The sequence below is a fragment of the Pteropus alecto genome, unplaced genomic scaffold (genome assembly GCF_000325575.1).
Source record: "Pteropus alecto unplaced genomic scaffold, ASM32557v1 scaffold121, whole genome shotgun sequence".
Taxonomy (NCBI): domain Eukaryota; kingdom Metazoa; phylum Chordata; class Mammalia; order Chiroptera; family Pteropodidae; genus Pteropus; species Pteropus alecto.
The window spans coordinates 13,797,490-13,805,366 of record NW_006434369.1 but is presented as its reverse complement, the minus strand read 5'-3'; the positions used below and the strand labels follow the sequence as shown (position 1 = coordinate 13,805,366).

Genomic DNA, 7,877 nt, shown 5'->3' with positions numbered 1-7,877 from the left:
ACATATATGTCATTATCCCCTCCTGAATGTCTGGCATTGCAGTAGTCACTGGGAGTACAAAGATGAACAGCCATTATTCCTACCCTCTGACCACTGACAGACTCATGGCCAAATTCTTACAAATAAAGTGTGAAAAAAAGAGAGATTGGGAAGGGGTAGGTGGAGATCTGGGAAAACTTTCTAGCACCAGCGACATTTGATCCACATCTTGGAGAATGCATACATCACTAAGAGAATAATGAAAGACAAGATGGAGAATTCCAGTAAGAAATAGCACATGCAAAGGGAGAGAGGCATAAAAAGTACTTTTACTGGGGAACAGGAATCCAGGGCAGCTGATGCATGGAGTGTAGGAGAGAAACAAAAGGTGAAATTGAGAAGACTGAGCGAGGCCAGACAGTGAAAGTCGTTTAGACTTTATCCTGTGGCCAACAAGAGCCCATGGAGGTTTCAAGCAAGAGATTGAATGATCAAGATTGTTTTATCAATAGATAACTCTGTTCTACGGCCATGCTACCCTGAACAAGCCCGATCCCATCTGATCTCGGAAGCTAAGCAGGGTCAGGCCTGGTTAGTACTTGGATGGGGAGACCATCTAGGAAGACCAGGTGCTGTAGGCATTAAAAAAAATAAAATAAAAAAATAAAAAATAAGAGATTGTAACTGACAAAGTGCTTGCAATCTCTGAGGTCAACCAAGGGTTGCCTCGCCTAAAAAATAAAAATAAAAAAGATAGATAACTCTGAAGCAAAGTGGAGGACAGCCTGGAAGGGGACGATGATAAAGCAAAGACACTGGTTAATTTATGTAAAGTGAGAGATGTTAACTAGACTTATTGTGGGGATCATTTTGCAATGTATACAAATGTTGAATCATTATGTTGTACACCCAAAACTAATATAAAATACCAATTATAAACTAATACATATACCAATTATACCTCAATTTATTAATTTAATTAAATATAAAAATTTTAAAACAGAGGTTCCCCTTCTCAACACATCAAATAAATTTTGTAAATTTAATTACAAAATAAAGTGTTACTAACCAAAAGAGAGAGAGAGAGACAGTGAGAGAGAGTGACCAATTACCATGGCTATAAAATCTAGCAGAGTTCGCCAAGGAACACACTAAGGCAGTAGTAAAGGGGATGAGACTTTTCTGGAGGGAAAAAAAAAAACGCTATAGGATTTAGCAATGTTGAGAATGAGAGAAAAGGAAGAGGTGAAGACAATTTAAGCTATTCAGCTAGAGCACTTGGCTGAGAGGAGACTCCCTTAACTGAGATCACAACTATGAGAAGAAAGGCTAGCTGTAAAAGAGTAGATGATTTGCTTGTGGTGCCTGCAGAAATATCAGCTGCATTTGTCCAGTTGGTGTCTGGAAATAAATGTCTGCAGTTCAGAAGGCAGTTGTTGATTAGAGATTGAAGCTAGAGAGTCATCCTCCCAATTGCAAGCAAGTCCAGCCAGAACACAAAATGTTGATGTGGGTGGTGTAAATCTGAGCTAATCAAAGAATTGCTAGAGCATTTGGAACTAAGCAGCACACCTGTCTGTCCACAGATAGGATTAGCAAGGAGAGCGTGGAGTTTGGAATCAGGAGTACTGGGTTCTAATTCCAGCTCTCCACTGAGTATGGTGAAGGCTAGCAGAACTGGGGAGATTGGGAAGAATCTACAGAGAGAAAGAGATGACAGATAGGAGAGGGGTAAAGACAGCACCTATAGGGGAGCTCCTTCCACCTCCTTCTTCCACCTATAGCCACTCTTCCTCCTGATCCAGGAAAGATCTCTCATCACACAGCAGAATTACCCAACCTGCCTCTTGAGATCCAGGGAATTGAGGGCAGTCATAAACTCCACAGAAAGAGACATGGGCATTTGAAATGTTCAAGGTTAGTGCTTTTAAGCAAGATTAACTGCATAATTTCTGGGATCCACTGCAAATGAAAATGCAGAGCATTCTGCTTAAAAAAAAAATTATTAAGAATTTCAGGAAGATAATAATAATAGAGCCTTAAACCTAACATGAGCACCTTTTAAGCTTGGGACCAGTGAAACTGCATAGATTACATGCCTATGAGCTGAATGATTTAATCTCTCTGAACTTTAAAATTCTTTGTAAAGTGAAAATAATAGTACTACTGCATGATGTTCTTGGGAGGATTAAATGATAAACATGTGTGAGATGAAATCGATTCATAGTAAGTGCTCAATACCTGCCAGGATTTTTCATGCCACCACTCAACTCCATTTACCCTCAGAATCAATAGTAAGCTCTACTCAGCAGGCTCTCTACCGCTGTTAATCAACATCTCCTTAGAAAATAGTCAGTGGTAGTCTTGGCGTGTCTGGGTGAAAAAGCATTCAGACTAGACACTCATTAAATGACATGCTTCAGACACTCTTAGCAAATATAGCAGCAAAAACAGGAAACAAGGCAATGTTAAAGGAAGCTTTCCTCCCCTAGGAGTCAACTTCCATTTGTCATGTTTCATTGCCCACACTGTATTTCTAGGCACTTTCATGTAATGCTATAAATAACATATTCTACCAGGAACCCTTGGCTGGTACAGAAATGAGGAGTTCATTTACTGAAAAGATTAGACAGATGTCACACATCACAAATTTCTCTACTTCATCTCCTGCATGCTTATTTAATCCCTATGGAGCTTGGTCCACTGTGATGAAAGAGTTAAAGAAATCTGCATTAAAAAAAAAAAGAAAGAAAGAAAGAAAGAAAGAAAGAAAGAAAGAAAGAAAGAAAGAAAGAAAGAAAGAAAGAAAGAAAAGAAATCTGCATTCTTTAATTAATGGGCAGATGTATAAAAGAGTTTAATTTTTTCCTGAATATCTTGATTTATAAGCTATAAGAGTTCACTCTAAAATATGCCAGAACTTCTGTGTCAGGCCAGTAGGGAAGGTGAACAAATTGGGATACACCAGAAAAGGGTCAAAATCAATGGAACTGTAGTACCAACACAGAAGAAGATGCTCAACAGTATAACACACAAGACCCTAAGAGAGGTAGCCGATTATAGCTTGCCTTAAGTTTATATCTAAAATGGCACAAGATTACATGTAAGGTGCTTCTGTAGATCTCTAGAGTCAAGAGCTCTAGGTACACATACAGACAGTTTATAAAGATTAAGTCAATTCAAAAACAGTTGTCCAAATGACTGGTTTGTGAGATGAACCAACCAGTTCATCTGATCAGAAAACTGATCTAACCCGCCTCTGATCAGATAAACTGATCTAACCCTCCTAAATATCATTTTATTATTAAAATGAAGTTTAGAGTCTTTAACAGACAATATCTTTATTCTAGAAGTAACTCTAATGCCCCTTATTTATGGCAAGTCATTAGTATAAATATTTAAGGCAGTTGGGACCTTGAAAGCCCTTCAAATGACATTGCAAAGGCATCTACCTGGCTTATCTGTGTAAAAACCATGCTTTCGTGTATAGATCCACAATAGATGTAGTTCATACATTTTCAATAACCTTCCTGTGTTAGGGCATTTCCAATCTTATAAGTCCCACTTTCCCAAAGTGGAAGCTGGAAACTACTTTCCCAATCCCCCACCTCCACCCCCCACAACTAGGGCAAAGACATGTGACTTAAACTCAACCAATCAGGTACACCTGCATGAGAGTTTTTTGTTTTTGTTTTTGTTTTTTTTCAGTTGCATTGGGAAGTTTCAAAGAGAAATACATGTAGAAAAAATTTTGAAAGGGGCGGTGGGGTATAATTTTTTAATCTCTCTGAATCCCCACATTAAAAAAAAAAAAAAAGATAAAGTAACTAGTGCATTGGGAAGTTTCAAAGAGAAATACATGTAGAAAAAATTTTGAAAGGGGCGGTGGGGTATAATTTTTTAATCTCTCTGAATCCCCACATTAAAAAAAAAAAAAAGATAAAGTAACTAGATAGCAAAACCAAATTGCCATATCCAACATTTACAACAAAACTAGATGACAACATTTCCTCCACAAACCCCAAGATACAAGATCACCAACTGTCACACAAACTGCAAGGTCTCAGCATCTGTGCAGGAGAAAGCAGCACAGACTGAGCCTGAGAACAAGAGAACTTGCAAATAGCCAACAGGTGTGTAAAGGAGCGCTCAATGGGACAATTTGAGAACAGCTGAAACTGGAAAGGCTTTTCCCAGTCTAACAGTGGGTGAGTACACGAGGCTTTCGGTAAGGCCTGATGGGTCTGGAGAAGTTAAGCTCTTGTGATTTCTTGCAACTGTTAAGTCAGGGCTTTCTTTCAGGACAGGGCTCTACACTGAGGAGAACTTCTGGAAGTGGAATCATAATCGAGATGGGTAGAAACAAAGGAAAGAGGCAATCTAGTTAAAAGTAGAGGAAAAGTCAGAAACATTACATGAAAACAACAGAAGATAAAAATTAAAGAGAATTTCAACCATGCCTCCTTCTAAAACTTCAAGAGAATTAAATTTTAAAATAAGCAACATAAAAATATTAAGACCTAATTCCACGTGGTTATTATTTTAAAAAAAGAGATAGAGGAGTTGAAAAACATCCCTACATAGGTCATCAAAAAAAAACACTAGAAAAACATGTCTAAAAAATGGATCAAAATTGTAACCTTCTATTAAAAAATAAATAAAATTTAAATGATACAAGACATAAAAGGACACCATAAATCAGAACTAAGAAAAACTCAGAAGTGAGATGACAGAATTCAAGAAATAATTGTATATAAAAGAAAACATTTTAAAAATGAAAATTAGGATGAATAAACACAATAGATAATGTCTTGAGAGAAATAGAAAAAAATTTAAAGGAAATTTTTAAATAAACAAGAAACCAACAAAAATAAAAATGATGTAAAAGAAAGTTACAAATATTGACAATAGGCAAAGATGATCCAACACATAGGCTAATAGGAGACACTGAAGAAGAAAACCAAAGCAAGGGAGCAGAACAAATACTAAATTTTATTTCAAAAACTATCCAAGAAAAAGAAAAATTGAAACTACATATTGGAAGAGTACATGGAGTATCTAAAAATACCAACCCAGAATGACCAACAGCAAAATATATTCTAGAAAAAATGATTGGAGATTAAACGCAAAAACAGGTAGTGATATTTAAGATAAGAAAATTAAATTTTCATCACACTTTTTGACAGCAATACTTTATGCCAGGAGAAAATAATGTATAAAGATTCTCAGGGAGAGACAATGTGATCCAAGGGTTATTGACATGTATAAGCCTTTTTTGAAGAATGTACTAGAGAACAAGCATCAGAAAAATGGCCAGAGAGACACTGGCGTAAGGACTGGTGATGACAATTAAACATATAATTATTTGTAGAACCAAAACTAAATGAGGTTTAAAGAGGAGAAAAGGACAGACAGTATGCAATGACCATGTGCTCAGGTAAATTAAACATATAATGACTATTTAAAAATCAGAAGAATGAGAACATAAGAAAAAGATGTTTAACTGTTCACAGTAATTCCATTTGTGATGTTAGTAGTAGCATTGTTAGTCTAAGACTATTGTGTATTCAATATGAGATAAAATAAATTAGTAATTATATCATCTCCTGTATTTTTGAAGATCAAGATTTTCAGTATAAAAGAAAGAATACATAGATTTAACACAGAAAAAGTTAAGTTAAAAAAACTAGTCATAAATTCGAATTGGAAGTACCAGTTATAAATCTATGAGGTACTTTATCTGACCTTTTATTTTATCTTTATATATATATAAAGGTAAGATAAAGGGTCAAAGTACATATATATACATATATATATGTAATGCTACATATGTGTAATATTACATATAGATCTACTAGCTCTGTCCACTGAAGAGACCCAGAAACAATAGCCAACCCAGTAGCAACAATTATTATTCATGACCAGATCATGGCCTCAAAATGCTATTTCTCAGTAAAAAAAAAAGCTAGGGCTTCTTGAAGAAATGACTGATTGTAGTTTGAGGCGCAAGATGTACAAAATGAGCCTGAAACTTTTTGTTCTACCAGATAGTGAGGAAACTATTCAAGACCACAAGGATCATGCCAAAAGGACTCAGGAGCCAAATTGAGTCTTTCACTAGCAAAAGATAGAAAAGTTTGAACTTTGAAAATGATAACTGCAATTTGATCGAAACTCATTAAATATGTTTTTATTCAAAAAGTCATAGTAATATATTTTTTAAAAAACTAATTGGTCATCTTTAGAAAATGGTAAGGTAATAGGGAACCAATTCATGATCTAATAAATAAAGGGAAAGAATCAAATATTAAATATTTATCCTGCCTTTCCATTATGATCTGAACAACTGGATAACCCAAAAATAGATAAGAAGAGTATCTTTATTAAGTTATTACAAAATTGTGAAAGAAATAGTAAAATTAGAACACCAATTAGAATAACCCCCACTGAATTAATACATCTAGGTAACAATTACCAATAGCTGCTATCAGTTCAAAAATAAAGAAAACCAGATATGATATGCATCCAGATAAAAGAATATTTTATAGGAGACGTTGTATGTCACAATGTATCACATAGGAGACATGGCATACCAGATTTTCTCACTATTAAGGATGCAAAATTCAATCACTTTGTTGAGTGGTAAATGCATGAGATTTTGATTTGAAAAAGATTGTTTAAAAAATTAAAATTAAAAAAAAGGAGGAAGTCATCCAAAATCCATTGTGGCAACGTGGCAGAGCACAGGGAAGGGAGGCTTCTAGCTTTCAGGGGCAACTTGGCAGAGGTTCTAGTAACAGTGCTTCATGCCCAACATTGGCAGCAGTCACCTCTCTACTGGAACAGCCTGGCAATGTAATCAATGTAATTCGGCCATTGTTTCTTAAGTGCAAAACTTTCCTGGAAAGTTTCTGAAATACCTAATTGCTTGTACTAGATTTTTTCCCCCCTAGAATGGATTCCATTGTTTGTAACTAGTGGACCCTGACTGATACCAGATCCAAAGGGTTGACGTGTGTGTATGCGCGCGCGCGTGTATGTGTGTGTGTGTGTGTGTGTGTGTGTGTGTGTGTTTTAATTAATGAGTCTCCGAATGCCATTAATTTCTCCAAATTCATTTTAAAGCCTAGATTGGCTGACAAAAAGAAACTATTTGCTTTGATCAGTCAGTGTTTGCCTCTAAAAGCCTTCAAGAAGATAAACAGAAGCTTGGCTTTCACAGAACTTTGCGTATTTGACAATTGTTAGGAGTGTATGTACAGTAATCTTTGGTTTTATATAAACCTGACAAGAGAGTGACAATGACAAGCCTTTCTCAGAAAATTCTTAAAGAATCGTTTATTCTGGAAGCAATTAAGCCTGAAAACACACTCAGCATTAATGTTTATTCAGCATTTACATGTCTTTTCTGTACCACCTTTCTTGTACTTCTTACAGACTATTTTGCATATATATTGTGGTAAACTATAATAGTGTTCAAAAATATTTGCTGCCTCTACCTAAAGGAGAATTATATTTTCTCTTCCGAATCGTGTCAGGCTTAACTATTTTGACTTGATTTGGCCAACAGGTGAGAAGTAATGCATGTCACTTCCAGCCCTAAGAGCCAGTTCGGGCTTTCCCATGCTCTCTTTTTCTAGATGGAAGCTTCTCCGTTAACCTGAGGACCAAGGAAAGATGACTTAGAGCAGAGCCACAGCTCACCCACAATGGACATAAAACAGAAACATGTGGAAACAGAGTGTAAGCCACTGACATCTAGAGCCCTTTTTACCACAATGTAACCTCTCTGATATGTTTATTAATTGCTCATTATTGATAACAGTTACTATTTTTAAAGCACTGTCTAGAAACCACACACTTGCATCATTATGAAGTAGACTTTCATTTCACCACTT

The 7,877-nt window shown here is 35.8% G+C and overlaps 1 pseudogene; it reads left to right on the top strand.

Annotated features, from left to right (window-relative positions):
* The first annotated feature begins 500 nt into the window (after nucleotides 1-500).
* Nucleotides 501-620, top strand: LOC112477699 (annotated as a pseudogene).
* The last annotated feature ends 7,257 nt before the right edge of the window (nucleotides 621-7,877 follow it).